The sequence below is a fragment of the Cydia fagiglandana genome, chromosome 2 (assembly GCF_963556715.1).
Source record: "Cydia fagiglandana chromosome 2, ilCydFagi1.1, whole genome shotgun sequence".
Lineage (NCBI taxonomy): Eukaryota > Metazoa > Arthropoda > Insecta > Lepidoptera > Tortricidae > Cydia > Cydia fagiglandana.
In genome coordinates, this window is record NC_085933.1 from 8,764,737 (window position 1) to 8,781,442 (window position 16,706).

At 37.9% G+C, this 16,706-nt stretch overlaps 2 protein-coding genes across 4 annotated transcripts in view; one reads left to right on the forward strand and one right to left on the reverse strand.

Annotated features, from left to right (window-relative positions):
• The window catches only part of LOC134675371 (uncharacterized), a 68,330-nt gene extending 59,276 nt beyond the window's left edge, over positions 1-9,054 (reverse strand). The window contains exon 1 of the mRNA XM_063533585.1: positions 8,883-9,054. The gene's annotated coding sequence lies outside the window, so the exon portion shown is untranslated. The remainder of the gene's footprint in view (positions 1-8,882) is intronic.
• LOC134675377 (autophagy-related protein 16-1) overlaps positions 1-16,706 on the forward strand; it is a 233,838-nt gene that overhangs the window by 105,681 nt on the left and 111,451 nt on the right. The gene's annotated exons all lie outside the window — the stretch shown is intronic.

The following is a 16,706-nucleotide window of genomic DNA, read 5'->3' on the forward strand; positions in this document are numbered from 1 at the left end:
TTAAGCTAAAAACTCAATTAATTGCCTGTATATTAATATAAAATCTAAACACAGCATCAGTTATGATAACATATTATATTTTACCAAATGTATCGATATTATTTTGTTCGAATTTAGCTCCGTATATGTGTGTAATTGTAAATTGAGAATGCCTATGCAAACTAGATGGAGGTGCCTTCGTTGGAAGATGCAGTTAGCGCGGAGTGGAACTGGTGACGGTCGAGCACGCTCGCCCTGCGCAGTTCGCGACAATACGGCCAACTCGCTCATTAGCGATAACAAGTGCCTCCAGAAGCTCGTTACGCAAGACGAGACGGCCTGCGGACGATTCATTAATTGCGTATTGTCGGAGATCCCTTAACCGGCGATCACATCTCCGAGATATTACCCGTGGTCCCACAACGTGCCTGCTCCCAACGCGTGCTCCCCGCGACCATAGCTAATATCTCTTTACTACAAAATTAATCAGAAGCATCGATGATAGGCGTGTGCGTTTATGCCGCCAGGATAAACATAGATAATCGCAGAGACCGTTAAGCTGTGATTTAGGGCGTCGGTTCCGCCCTTGGTCGAAACAAACGATTATATCGTGTAAGTATTCTTATCTAATAAGACTCGACTAACTGTATCCATTGTTTATCCTAGTGGCATAACTTATTTGAAACTTTTCACAGTCGCTCATCCGGATATTGAGTTGAGTAAGTTTGAATAGAAGCAGTGAAAAGCATTGCTATCTGCGGTGGCTATCGCGGTTGAGAATATAAATCAAGCGAAGCAAGCCTTTATCGCGTACAATATGGTTGACGTTAATTGACGAAATGCAGAGTGGTAGTGCTTGCGTTGATTTATGCGCGGGCAAATCGCTACCTACTCGATTTGCATGGGATCTACGGAAAGCGCGCGCGCCTTGTTATTGCGATCGACGTCATTAGAATTCTCTGCTTTAGTGTAAATTATTGCTTGTGAAATTCTACATAATTCTTGGGTGTTATTTGCCACTAAAAGAGTTCTCTAGCATTATTATAGCATAGTATTAATAGAGAGACTTCTGATTTTCTTGACTTTTTAATAATTATATTAATAACAAAATATGGAGCCCTGAAAAAAGCTTCATTGTCTAATAAAGTTTTTGCACTTTATAATGTAGGTTTTTAAAGTATTTATATGCTTGCAGGTGTTATTCCAATTGATGTGTGATCCGATGTGTGACGAAGACATAGTACTATTACTTAGTATTCCGGTGATCATTATTAGGCATAAGGTGTAGTTAGTAATGTCATTTTCTATCATTCCGAGCTGGAGGCCAATTCAAACTTACATTATGACATCAAAATGATATCTTAATGATGTCAGTCGCCCGTGCGTCTCGCTTGCTCCAATATATGAACGGACAAGTACAAGCAAAATGAGTATTTACCTACCTACATAAATACGTAATTACGTACCTACTTGTAAACTACAATAAGTAAAGATAAAAACTGGTCATTGGGTGTATATCATTCTTAATGAGACTGTTGAAATATCTCTCTTGTAAGCTGTCAATCGTCTCTTCATTGTTCTTAGTGTGACTCACTCAATTACTTTAAAAAAAACTTAAGACTAAACTTGTTATGTCATATGGGTGAGTACACCGAACATTTATTTTGTCAGGAAGACATAAATACTACTTGACAGCTCGTAATTTAATATGGTGATAAGAACTGTTCGGTAGCGAATACCATGTTCTTGGCAAAGCGAGTACCATACCAATGTAGGAATATACGGCTTGTAGATAGAATCGTCCACATTGTTTCCGCGTCCCAGGATCATTTGCAGCGCGGCCACCACTTCGCAAGGCAAATAAACCTAATGAGTGTCGTAAACGGCTCCGTATGAACACATACATTGCGGTCGAAAACAGCGGAACAGCAAATGTCATTCCACCTCAATAGGTAGAGGGGCGTATTTGGGTCACACACTAATTCTAGGTAATGGAAGTATGGGCTGTTTTACCGCAAGTAATCTTACGGGCACGTAAGAGGTTCCTGACTAATTTGCGGATCGTGCGTTTCGGAGTGCGGTCACGCGCGTGCCCACCGCAACCAAATTCCTCTGCAGCCGACGACGGCGATGTCCAACTACGGCCCGTGGCCTCGCCCCTCACCACTAATAACATTATGGCCGAACTAAGAGTTCACTGATCACATCATTGCCGTTATGTTTACAAGTCTCAGAAATGTTTATTATCTAAGTAACGTAATGAATACCGCCATAAACCGATGATTATATGATTCTAACGTTCTCGATTTGAAATATATAGCTTGTGGCTGTAGTGTCATAATATTTTACTGTTATTTATATAAGCTGCAAATACTGTAGTTAAGATAAGCGTATGTAATGATTTTCTCGATACTTATCAAAGGGGTGTTTCTTGAGCTTTTCACATCCATTCCATGATGCTGAACTTCCCATCTAATTATGTATGTGAGAAAACTCCTCTGTATTCTATAGATAATTAAATGGAAATGAAATCGACATTACATTCCTACATTTCTTTTCATTTGTATTCTAGCGTTTACTCAGCATCGGACTCACATCATTGCTTGATCTGTTCAGCTTGACAAGCCAACATTATAACAAGAAAATCTTGTATTTATGCCCCACTATCTAGGTACATCTCGTACTGGTACAAGTACATTAAAGGACGTGAGTTTTGCCACATTTGTTTTTTCTGCCAAGATTACGACAGGTGCAATTAAAAACACGATACATCAAGTATTTTGTTACTCTAAGTAAGTAAACCAAGATAAATTTTGTGTGTAACAAATTGAAAATCATAGACCGGTTTGAAGCCATAACTCATCGATCGGTTGCGTCCCACATCGGATGCAGCGTTATATGGCTCATCACTAACTATTGCATCTGGTTTCACTTACGGTGCCAGAACGTTTTTCGCGCAGATCGCGATCGCGATCAATAACTCGTATTGTGTTCGTTGACGCTCTAGCAGGTTGCATAATGCCAGCCGTGGGAGCGACGCGGTGCGGTGCCGTTAGGCGACGCACGCCACCGGTACCGTTCCATTAGTGATTTTATTAGAATTCACGTGTATCGCCTGTAATCAATTTGAGCACGTTGCGAGCGTTGTAACTCGCTCCACTTGCAACGCATTACCGGACATAAAACGCTTTACAGGCACGTTCTTCCAAGCTCACACGGAGTTTCCATCATCCATTTCACAGGCTAAAGCTCTAATTGTATCAGTTCTTTTATTTTCTATTTAAGTATATCAAATAGGAGTAAATCATGAACTTCCCTGGAGTGATATCAGCCAACCGTCTAGTCATTCATTCAAATGAATGTAATCTTACTTTCAGCGATTAGACACCAGAACCAGTTTTTTTTTTGATACATATACAACAACAAATTCCTTTATGTTAATTGGTATTTCCTTACCTACTATCAAAATACTTAGTGCAAAAATTTAGACTGGGTCTAGTCTAGTTTTTTACAATGTATTTCTTGAATAATTGAGAAAAACCCTATTGAAGCCAACGAAGCCTATCTTGATTGTGGGTTTTCCACATCGTTCTATACTATCCAACAGTCCAGTTAATCTTACTATAAGAAATGTAAAGGAAAGCGAAATTTTGGTGTATTTTTTTACCGAAACGTAATTTACATAATCTTCAAAGTCGAGTCATCAATTTATTTAAATAAGTAACGGCACGCGACCTTAAGTTGACTACTACTTCCTACATTCCTAATGTTCCTCAATATAAATACTACAATATAATTGTAGTTAAAAGCGTTAAAACCCCGCTTGTTTGAAAAACTATGGCTTGAGGAATCATAAACAAGTTTCCAAACACAGATTTGTTGACTGTCACATATTTTGTTTATAAGGTAATTCGTATTCGTTTGACCCGTATGACTCAGCTGTGTCCGCCCACTCTGTCTCCAAAAACTTACCAATATTCAATGCCCAGACATCTACGTATACTCGGATTTATGACTGGTATCATAACATAACGCTACTAGCGAATTTTGCTAACTTGAAATACAGTTATAAAACCAGTTCAATTAATTTGTAAAAAAACTTTTACTCAATTTGATTATAATATTCAAATTAAATTTTGAATATATGGAAGCAGTTTGCTTTTGTATAATGAGTGCCATTTTTATTTAAATAAAAAAAAAACTTGTTTGCAGAAACGGGCTGTTAACCTCATTTTTAGGAATTATTCAGATGCTCGTAATTGAGTGGGTTTATGATTACTAACTTCTGATATGAAATATGATAAATATAATAATTTAAGAATCCATTCCAATTTTAATCTTAGTTGTCACAGCTAGCGTATCATTAAGGACAGTGAAACAATTTATTTGAAAAGTATCTCGCGCACCGCGTTTACCCAGGCCGTTCACCCACAGCGACGTAATTAAAATCCTTCATGGAAAGCACGCCTGATGGAATCCGTCCTGACCCCGCGCTCGACCGCACAGTACCGCCCTTTAAACGTTACTTTATAAATAGGAGCACCGTGCCACAGCCCCGATCATCTCCATCTAAAAGCTACGCCCGGCAACAAATATTTTACAGTATAAACATTATGTATAGAAACACCACATGAATCGTAGAAGTTGAAAATACTATCATACTGATGGTATTTTCAGCTCAAGCCTTAAATATGGCTAAGACTTCACATCATTAACCAATCAATATTGCCCTACTTCTGTAGGTCATGACAAATTTATCTTCCAATAATTTGAGCAAAAGCACCCACTCGTCAATAAGTCACCATAGGTTTTCAATTACTGCTCGCGCGCACAGATTACGCACATTTCTCAGCTTACCGTCGGTACGCCGGTACAACCATAAATTCCCCTACATTGACATCCTTAACCTCGCCGAGTCCCTGTTTAAGAAATAGCACCCGCAATCACTCAGCCAATCGAAGTGAATTATGAACGGATACTGTGCATGCCTCGGCTATTGTCCTGTGTAATAATTGCGATAATTTGTTATTTATTACTGGAATTCTGTTTTGTCTGAAATTCAACGTTAAATTATGATACGAAACCCGCTAGGCTTTTAATAATCATGTCAAAGTTATATATTTTTCCGGGTTCAAGTTTATGTTGCAACAGATTCTACTTACAATACATTTATTAACAAAATAAGTAAGTATTCTACACACAAAATTTAAATAAGCCAAACATAACGTTGGTATGGCTAAGGTTTAGTTGTATAAGATACGCAATAGACATCTTATATTTCTTACCTATTGGTTAGTGTCTTGGACGTTACGATAAATATGTTCGGAGTACTGTTAACAAGGTGGAAGTAACATCGGAAAGCCGAGCCAAGTCACCGCTAATCAATTATCCTCCAGCTAATCGAGAATTGGAACGCGCGGCAAGCCCGGTAGTTCCCAGAAGGGTTACATTTACATGTGGCTGTTGATGTCAACACATTAAAAGATGCAAATGAACTCATACATTTTCTTTTGTTTGTTAACCACTATATTATTTTGCTCCTTTTATTTAAATATTGGTGTATTATCATATCTTAATTATCATGCGGAATAAATAGCAGGGGTACCGAACTACAATTGTTAACTATAAAGAAGAAGTTATAAAGCTCGAGAAAGAAAAGCGAACAATACTGTTAATTTTGCGGGTCTTTTTTCTAGTAAATGTTTGTCTGGCTGTAGTAGCTATTTAATGTTAAATTTAATTTTTATTTCATTGATCCCGTCTCAAATATTATTACTAACATGTTTAGATTACAGGATTATTATAAATAAGATAACATATAATTTCCGAGGCTTGTCAACGATAAAATAAAGTAGATAGGTATGCCCTTCTCATATTTTATGAAAATATTATTGCACAGTACCTACATAAAATTATAAATAGCGGACTTAATGCCAGAATGCATTCTCTTCCAGTCACCATGGGCTAAGTCCATTAAGTACAACTACACTAAAAACATGCAAACTTTAAAATTTAACTTTGATAAGCGGTATGTGGTCCTATGTAGCTACTCGTACTACCCCTACTTTTGATTTTGTCTAGAATCAATTGACCGTAAAGGTAATCAGTAATTTGGAACACCGCCTTGTGCCCGATAGGTGGCATCGCGTGCGGCGCTGTCACGACACCACCTTTTCTCACGTGATCTTCTTAATTATAATCTGTGACGCATTGGGGTCAAACATCACTAATAATTTTTTCTTGAATTTTTTTTAATTACTTTATATCGATACGAAAATAGACGCAATGAATTTGACTATTGTTATTGGTATATGTACATGCATAGATTAAAATAAAAATTCTATTCTCTCTATTCCATTCGGATCTTAAAAGAATTAAAACAGGACAGCCCATTTAAGCAATGATATTATACTATTTATAGTACAGAATTTTGTACCTCTGGTTGAACAACCAAGTCGCGTGGTTTCTTGTTAACATTAAAATTCAAACAGAATAGACTATAGATATACTTATCTATAGTCTATTCTGTATAGTATATAAAAATCACTAATAGTCAGTATAGAACAAACAAGAAAAAGCTTAAGAATTTATTTTACCTAATAAATATTTTGAAGAACCAAGTGACGTGAATGAACTCAATTAAGCGACCTGCAAAACCGCAATGGGGTCTTGCGGAACCCGCATCTCGAGCGCTTTGAAACCAGTAGTTGGCTCATTCGTTTAATTCACGCTTTATTATATTTTGAGCACTCAACCTTGTTCTCCGAGTTTTATTAGCTATTTTATGTTATTTGAGTGCTATCCACTTTACGTGTGATTTTATGGTCTTCTAGTACGATAGCACCAATCAACTAAACTACGTAGGTAAAACTTCTTCAAACTACATAAGTACCTACCTGCTTGCATAGAAGTTTTAATGTCTGCCATAAATACTGCCTTACTGGTATGTTTGGATTCAAGTTACTAATTGTCATCACATACTCTTTCTAATTCGTAAGTAGGAATTAATTTTGGGAGGCGATTCATTTTTGCGAAAAAATACCATAGCCTTAGGTATAATATTACAAGTCTACATTGACTAAGAACGTTTTGTACATATAATCACTTCGAAAACGGTTAACGCAACTCCGCTGATAAATCACTGCCAGTCCCCCGCGATTCCCACAGAATCCTCACTGACAGAGCCCAACATCTCAATAAGCGTAAATATACTTTTCTTCAATATTTCAGTTAATTGACCATTAAGGCGGTCGTTGTGCGATACCATTATAGTACTAGTGCTGACCCTCGGCCCTGATCGTGCGCCGAAGATCGTTCGTTATACTTTTGCGCCGCTACCAATTGTTCCAAGCGAAATTGTAGCCTACAAACCCTGAGCTAAGGCTCCCCAGAAATGTACGTTAATTGTGTATTGTCATGAGAATATCACAAACGAATAAATAATCTGCCTTTTTGTTGCTGGTTAAAGTTATTTATAGATTTTATTTCTCGACGATTTCAAATGAGCCTCTTAGTCTTTGGATTAAAATTTTAATTAAGATAATATTACGTACCTATGGTGGTTTACTTATTTTTAGTAATACTTAAAGTGAAAATACCATTTTAATACCAGACTAACTTTAAATAATTCACTGTACAAAAAAGTTACCTACTTATATTTAATTCCAACTCCAACTGCATTATAATATGACCTTCCTGCCATGAACCGCGTATGTTTCTAATTTAACCAACGTTATAATATAGTATGCCGCATATTGGCTTTTCCATTGATCCCTTTGCAGGTATTTTAGTTCCAGTTGGCCCTCAGTATATACCTACATAAAACTGCCAATAATAAAATAATTGTGTTTATATTTTTTAAATAACAATCTAGAAAGAATTCACTATTAGGAAATAATGCAGCCAATTCAATAGCTTTTTGACATAACACCATTAAATAAGAAAATTCCTTTAGTTTGACAGTCCATTTCTTTTGTTATAAATGATATTATAATTATATACATTTGTGGAAACTAATCCGCACTCCGCTGCGCGTGCGATCCCGTTGATGTCTTTTGTTGCCGCGTAGCGCTCAATCGCTTGCTACACGTTTAGCTGTTTCATTCATTAATAAATATGTTTGTCAAAATATGATTCCCCACCAATATTGTTTTATCATTACAATTTGTTTTTTCCATAGTAATAAGCGCTAAATATAGCGCAGTGCCATTTTTGCAGTATGCGCAACCGAGCTTATCGCTACATGATTGAAGATGAGCGCTGCAAAAACTTCCCTGAGCCAACCCTAACGGTATCGAACCGTCGATTCTACGGTTTTTTGTCATAAATTTGATGTGATAATCATAATTGGTTCTTTTGTATTTAATTATCTTTGTTAAATGCGTAACCGTAAGCTTACATTTATATTGATGTATTATTACTTATTTATTATTTTGTGACACCTGCCGATACCAAAATTTATTTTGGGTATCATACTAGACCTAAGTATTTTTTATAATACTCATATTTATTTACAGTACAGTTATGTTATATGCATCACTACTAATGTGATTTCATTTTATTAAATATGATTTCATCTCTTTAGCAAGATTTCTATATCCGACATATCCGTGAAGAAGCTTCTTCCTTATCTCTAATATTCTAAGTAACTCTCGCCTTCATGCTTGTAGCTTTTAGAGCTTGAAATCGCTCGTTCCTTCCAGCTTTCACTCCGTACGAGATAAGACTAATTATCACAAGACTTAAGTACTAATGTCCTTGGCCGCGGCTATAGCCGGCCATAAAATATTTATAGACCAGTTTGTTGACCAGGACGCGCCTGTATGTCCTTAAGTTGCCGCAATCTTTGGAAAAATCTTATTTAAATACTCAAAAAATATAATTTCAAAGTTTTCAGTACGTACCGAAATGCACCGAAAGAATACGTCAGATGGGTCACGAGAGAGTTCAAACAAAACACCCGGTTCATGAACTTTGTCACTGGTTGTGTATCACAGCGTTCGTTCACAGTCCTAACACGAGGGAGACAGGCTCGTGTCGCGGCCAGTCTCGGCGAGACACTGAACTTGCTTCAGCGCGCCTCAACGGTTATAACATAACACGTCTGACGTAACCTTAACCTTGCAAGAAGAAGAGGAACATAGCGCCGAAGGACGGAGAGAGAGGGGTATAGGGGCGAGAGAAAGGGAGAGATGGCTGGACGGCGGACGGCGCTCGCGACGCGCAAAGCCTATTCGCGGCGCTCGCGGCCCTCGCGGCCGCCGCGCCGATACTCCTAGGGGCCGATTCTGATTTTGAAATAGACATCTATTAGATGTCCTTTAGACATCATCAAGATGCGATAACGATATGTTTAAGATCTAACCTGTCAAATTTGACATTTGTGGGATTCTGGTGATACTCTTGAACGATTTCCACAGGATATGACTTAGAGATCCAATTCACATCTAATAGATATCTTACTCTATCTAACCTAAAAGTGACATTGGTTGCCCGAATTGCGCTGCAAAAGAGAACTAGTTGATATCTAAACTATAACGTACGAGGGCTGGCTGGTAAGTCTCCGAAATGAAAGATTAAAAAAAATATAATTAAAAAAGTAATAATGTCATTCTAACCTCTTGGCTTTTACGTTAATGCGGAAGCAATATCAAGTTTTTATAATATAAATAATAATATATTAAAGCGACCTAAAGAAAAACTGTATTCATTTTCGTGAAAATGGAAAAATCGGAAGTGCGTGCGGTAATTAAGTTTTATGTTTTGAAAGGCAAAACTGCAACACAAATTAAAACCAAACTGGATCGCGTTTTAGGATCTTCTTCGCCTTCTTTAAGCACAGTTCACACTTGGGTTGTCGACTTCAGACGTGGTCGGCAGAGCTGTACAGATGCTCCCCGCAGCGGACGGCCCAATGAGGTAACGACTCCGGAAATTATCAACAAAGTAAAAAAAATTGTATTGGATGATCGCCGTGTGAAGTTGGTGGAAATAGCAGAGATGGTAAACATTTCAAAAGAACGTGTTTTTAACATTTTGCACCAACACTTGGAAATGAACAAGCTCTGTGCTCGTTGGGTGCCGCGTCTCTTAACAGACGAGCAAAAACTAACCCGCAAGGATGTTTCGACGGAGTGTTTGAAGAAGTACAGGCATAATCCTAACGAGTTTTTACGTCGCTACATAACGGTTGACGAGACGTGGATCCACCACTACACGCCTGAGACAAAAGAACAGTCTAGGCAGTGGACAAATCGGGGTGAACCTGCCCCTAAGAAAGCAAAAGTGGTTTTGTCAGCCGGTAAAGTAATGGCAACCGTATTTTGGGATTCCAAAGGACTGGTTTTCGTGGATTACCTTCAAAAGGGAAGAACCATTAACGCCCAATATTATGCTGATCTGCTACAAAACCTCGATAACGCAATCAAAGAGAAAAGGCCTCATTTAAATAAGAAAAAAATTTTACTCCATCAGGATAACGCCCCTGTTCACACGGCTAAAATTGCAATGGCTAAAATCGAAGATTTGCACTACGAATTGTTACCTCATCCCCCGTATTCACCAGATTTGGCCCCTTGCGACTTCCATTTGTTCCCAAATCTCAAAAAGTGGCTAGGCGGACAAAAATTTTCGTCGAACTCTGAAGTCATAGAAGCTGTTAATAGGTATTTTGAGGGACTCGAAGAATCGTTTTTTAGAAATGGGATAATAGCCTTGGAGAAACGTTGGGCCAAGTGCGTGGACTCAGAAGGGACCTACGTTGAAAAATAAAATATAACATTTATATATATTGTCTTATTTCTGTGCCGTTTCGGAAACTTATCATCCCGCCCTCGTATCTAGAATGGATCTAGTACGTGTCGTCTCTTGTGAATATCTTGAAGTTCGAATACGGCAGCTAGCCTTTACTTAAGGGATGAACTTAGGTGTAACTATGCGATATGACATCAGTGATTTCGGTCTAGCTGTTGTCATACAATGTAATATTTTACATAAGATTGGAATTCCTAATATTTTTCCACTCCGCTCGAAATTGTCCCTTTACCTGGACGGGAGCGCTGGTGGCCTGGCGGTAAGTGCGACTTTCAATCATGGAGGTCAAGGGTTCAAAATCCCGGCTCGTACCAATGAGTTTTTCGGAACTTATGGACGAAATATCATTTGATATTTACCAGTCGCTCTTCTGTGAAGGAAAACATCTTGAGGAAACCGGACTAATCCCAATAAGGTCTAGTTTACCATCGGGGTTGGAAGGTCAGATCGGAAGAAGGCAGTCGCTTTCGTAAAAACTAGTGCCTATGCCAATTCTCGGGATCAGTTGCCAAGCTGACCCCAGGCTCCCATGAGCCGTGGCAAAGGTCGGCATAACGCGAGGAAAACGATGACTCTAAAATGGACGCAAAATAAAGATCTTAATTGAACCGAAATTGTGACATTAGCAGTACACAAATGTATTACTTATGACTCTTAGGGATCATCCATTAATTACGTCACACAAGTTTCTAGGTTTTTTAACCCCTCCCCCCCTCCTTGTCACACTTGGTCACATTTTGCAAATCCCTCCCACCTGGTGTGACGTCACATTTTAGGCAATTTTTTGTTTTCAACGATATCGGCAATACTAACTCGGCATCATTTTTTTAATAAAAAATAGTTTTGGTAAAAGAAATATCAGTAATACACAAAACCAATTAGGAACGAAAAATACCTATGTACTTAAAAACCGCATTATTTAAAAGTACAGCGAATAATAAATATAAATTCATTTTCGGTTACTGATGAGTGATGTAGTTAAAGTGACGTCACAATGTTTGTGACTCCCCCTCCCCCATGTCACAACATGTCACATTTTCTTGACCCCCTCCCACCCCCTAAACGTGTGACGTAATTAGTGGATGGCCCCTTATGAGGAAGACTGCATCCCTTTTTTATTCTTACATGCCTATCGCTTGTTATTTCGTCACTTTAGGAAGTCATTCCTTTCCATATCGTCTTCTACGCAGTTAATAATCTTTTTGGTGGCCAACTCCTTTTCATATTCCGATCTATACATGCGTTTTATAATTTTACCCCTTTACATTCAGACTATTTCCTTTAACCGTCACCTGTTTCAATTTCCATTTGTTTGTTGTTATCCATTTCAACCAACTTATGCTAATAGTAATGCTAATTCAGTTTTTCATATTTCGTGTCAATATCACTGTAACAGTGTCAAAGGGCCAGTTAACTAAGGCAAGTGGATAAGTGTGCTGGTGGCCTAGCTGTAAGAGCGTGCTACTTTCAATCTAGAGGTCACGGGTTCAAATCCCGGTTCGTACCAATGAGTTTTCGGAACTTATGTACGAAATATCATTTGACATTTACCAGTCGCTTTTCGGTGAAGGCATCGTGAGGAAACCGGACCCAATAAGGTCTAGTTTACCCTCTGGATTGTAAGGTCAGATAGCAGTAGCTTTCGTAGAAACTTGTGCCTACGCCCCCAAGCGGCTCCCATGAAACGTGGCAAAATGCCGGGACAACGCAAGTAAGATGATGATGAGTGCAAAAGGGAATTTTTGAATAAAGTTATCGTCTCGTTAGATAAAACACTAACAGGTTTTATAATGTTAAGACTCTTAACTTAGGATAATAAACTGTACGAACGATCATTCGCTATCGCCCGGCGCCGGCGGCGCTCTCACTAACGCGCCGACCGCGCCCTGCGACCTACCGACACTCAAAGCTGCTAATTAATATGTTTCTATTGTTCATCACCAACTTCACACATTACGATACTAAAACTCCCATTACCAATTAATTAGGTTATTAACAAGTCAACCTCTTTTAAACACAATACCTACACAACATAAACTATGCTCGTAATGGCATTCTCACTTCACAAAAACGACAGTACACATCGTTAACGTAGTATTTATGTTGAATAACATTTAAACATTTTGCAGTTCAGTGCCCATTCGGCACAACATGTATATGTCTACCTAGTATAGCTTTTCACTTTCAAACGAGACAATTGAACCGTCGACAATTTCTTCTTACCGGGCCTTTGGCTAGTTTGGTTACAAAGAAACGACTGTGCCTTTACTTTCACAGGCCATAAGCGTCTTAGTATTAAAATAACATTTAATCGATTACACGGATTACATAGCCAAATCAGTATTTGTAATGTTTTACTAATTTATTAATAAACCAATGATAAATTTATCTCAGCAATAGTCACAATTAGGCAAGAATTCAATAAAAAATACAGCCATCAGTTGAGTTGAGTTGGTTGTTCTTCCCACGAGTACCTAACGATAGTACAAATGAGTAAAAGAAAAAAAAACACCGTACAAAACAAGATACGTTACAAACTTTCATTTGCCCTGAGATATGTTGATGGATGGCTAAATTGGCCTTTACCGTGTCGTGACGTAGACGCATTCATTGTCGCAATGAAGCTACCTCATTAGTGTAATTATGAATGATCTTCGCCGTCAATTGATTGTATCGTACAGGAATGTTCCCAAGATCATCCAACAAGACTTTTATGTTTCCCATCGAACGTATGTGCCTATTATGTCACGGCATTAGAAGCTCTTTCCGATCTTCGCAAAGAATCGCAATATCAAGTGTTGTAAAGGTTAGGAGTCTCACCTACCCGTTTAAAGTAACCTCAGTCAGGAATTAGCAGTAAAAGGATATGAAGATATCAACAGCGGCTACTCGTGTGTGGGATTGCTGTATCTTGATAGCCCCGGCGTCCATGCAACCGCCTACTCGGTTGACCCTTGTTATGAACCGCTTGCCCAGCACTGATGTTTGTCAAAATGAATAATGAAAGTAGTTTACAAAAGATTAATTTCAAAAGATTTAAAATGAGTTCAGTTTAAAATGAGTTGAGCCAGTTTTCTTTCAGGCTTTATCGTTTGTTTTTTAGGGTTCCGTATTTATATACTTAGTAGTTGAGCCGAGTGCTAGTTCATGTTCTTCTTATTGTTGTTAACGTATGTATTACCATTGTTAGACCTTAAGTGCTAAATATCTGAATTATATTTTTATATATGTTGTTTATTATTGTGTGCTTAACTCACTTATACATATCTGTTTTTCACTAAAAAATTAACGATAGCAAGTTACAGTTGTATACAGCCAGCATCAATAGTACCTAAGTCTGCCAAGCGTTAAGACGGGATTCCACCAGTGTGCGGCACTAGCATTTTTGTACTGAATGTGCTTGTGTTGTGCCGCACAGTGCCATACACTGGCGGAATCCTGGCTTCAGACAAAATTTGAAGTTACAACTTCTTTGCTTCTTGTAACATTGATTTCAATCAGAAGATCATTTCGACAATAACAAAGTAGCACCTAATAATAATATAGAAGCCTTCTTGAGCTTACTGTGGGATATAGTCAATCGGTGTAAGAATGTCCTATAATATTTATTATTATTATTTGTATCTCCGTTTTAAAACTCTCAGGTTTTTCGAGCCCGGTCATTCATAAGGCGTGCGTGAGGACTGAGGATATATGTATTATTATAAATACATTTCCCATAATTTCATAAAATAGCATATGTATAATGTGTGTGAATTGTAGGTACAATACAGTGATTACTAACTGTAACTACTAGACTGAACAGGGCTTAGTACAGTATAGTGGTCTCGGGCCAGAATACGAATTCGTACCTTTCGGCGTCTAGACTCTCCGCCCTTGGTGTCTCGGTTCCCAATCCCCATCAAAGTGCCGAGGAAGCCAGATGGTGGGTATTAGAGACCGTAAAGCTGGCAACTTTTTTAAGATACAACGGACAATCGTGCCAGTAGCTAATTACGGTACGATGCTATAGGGAAGCCTCTGTTGGAGCTCCGCGAAAATACTTCTAATAATAAGAAAAAAACCAGCACTTCTATAGGTAGGTATATCAGGTCCACAGTGATGAACGAAATTTTTTAATTTGGGGTTCCGTCAAATATTTCAAAAGGGTTCCGTCACCAAAAAAGTTTGTGAACTGCTGCTATAGGGAGTATAAGGGGATAGTTTATTAGTTAGGTTTTTAATCTAATTATGTAGTTTAGTCGACTTAGCAGCTTTTACCGCTCTATTAAGTGAGTGTGAATCACACCTTGCAGTCATTAATTGGCCGGCGACATTGATAAGCTTCCGTTTGGTACTTAACCTCGTAATACGCGCATTCTTACGTAACTTAACTAGTATCTTTAGCTCGTAAATTAGCTCGTTGTAGTTAATGTCGCCTCGAAATTTAATAATGCCTCTAAAATACTACGGTTCGTCAATCATCAATAAGTTTAGGTGCTTCTAGCAAACAGAAATAGGTACATAAGTAACTTTGTAAAATTTAAACTAAGAACGTATTCTACTAATTTTGTTTTTTTAGATTTATTTAGTGCCTATTAGTTTTTATTTTTACGATATATCTTCATAAATATTAGGAATATTAGCGTGTGATTGTGTTCAAATAAGATTACACATTTTATAGACCATGCACAGTGAAATAAACAAGTACTTAGCTTATCTTGGCACCTATGATATAAATCGGCGATAAATAAATGCCAGAATAGAAGTCATGTACCCCACTATGTATAACCACTGCATCAGTAAAGCATTTTGAATTATATTTATATTCGTAATGCCGGAGTTAGAAATCATCGCCCAGGAGTTACCATTATTTATAGGCCACACCCACTGGCATTGCATTATGCTTTACTACTATTTATATCGTACGTACGATAGAATCATTTTCTTTTTCTTCGCCGCTAAGCGCTGTTTTCCTTGATGACGTCCCTTTTCACACGCTCGAGTCCAATTATATCTGGTCCGTCTTGGAATATTAATCATGAATATCATGATGTGAACAATTTTTTCTACGCTTTCAATGAACCAGGGAAATATCTTCCTGGGTCGGATAATGGGTTCACAATTCATCCTTTCAAGGTAATGGATTAATAATATCACTTTTTATTAAAATCTTGGTGGTCTGCCACGGACCACGTTCAAGACATAGAATTACTTTTTACATAAAAATATCGGTACCTAACTAAGATAGTGTATCTATCCCATATAATCTATGTATTATTTATTTCTACATTCACAATAAAAGAAGCCTACATTTGCTGCAATAGTTTAATCAAAATAATTACAAAAAGTAGGTATTAAGCACAGACGTATTAAGTGACATCATTGGGATACGTATGTACGTATGGTACACAATTGTATAAGGTCTTCTTTTTAACTGTATAAAGGCACAAAATGTATTTTTAAGAAATATTTTAGTCGCGTGTATAAATTAAGCCTGAAATACCTTTTGTCTTTTAAGGTGGCGACTGACGTGAGCATTTGTTCGATGCGAATATTCGCATTTGCTCGATGCGAGCAAATGTTCGTTGTAGCAAATGCTCAAAACACTAGAATATTCGCCTCGATTATATGTTTGCCTGTGCTCCATACATTCATCCAGAAGTAGGCAAAATGGCGGACGTAAAGGTAGTGTGTGCTGCGTTCCTTTTAATCCGTTACTGTTATTTAAACAAGAGAAGAAAGCGTGTGTGGATAACAAATTGGTTCAAAAAGCGAAATGAATCTGGCGGATTGAACTTGATAATATTCTAAAAAACCAACAAATTAGCGATCAATATAAAAAACTTGAGCGAATGTCCTCGACTGCGTCTACGTGCGCTCGCGCTAGCGACTGACGTGTAATGTAACATTCAAAGGGATTCGCCAAAAAACCG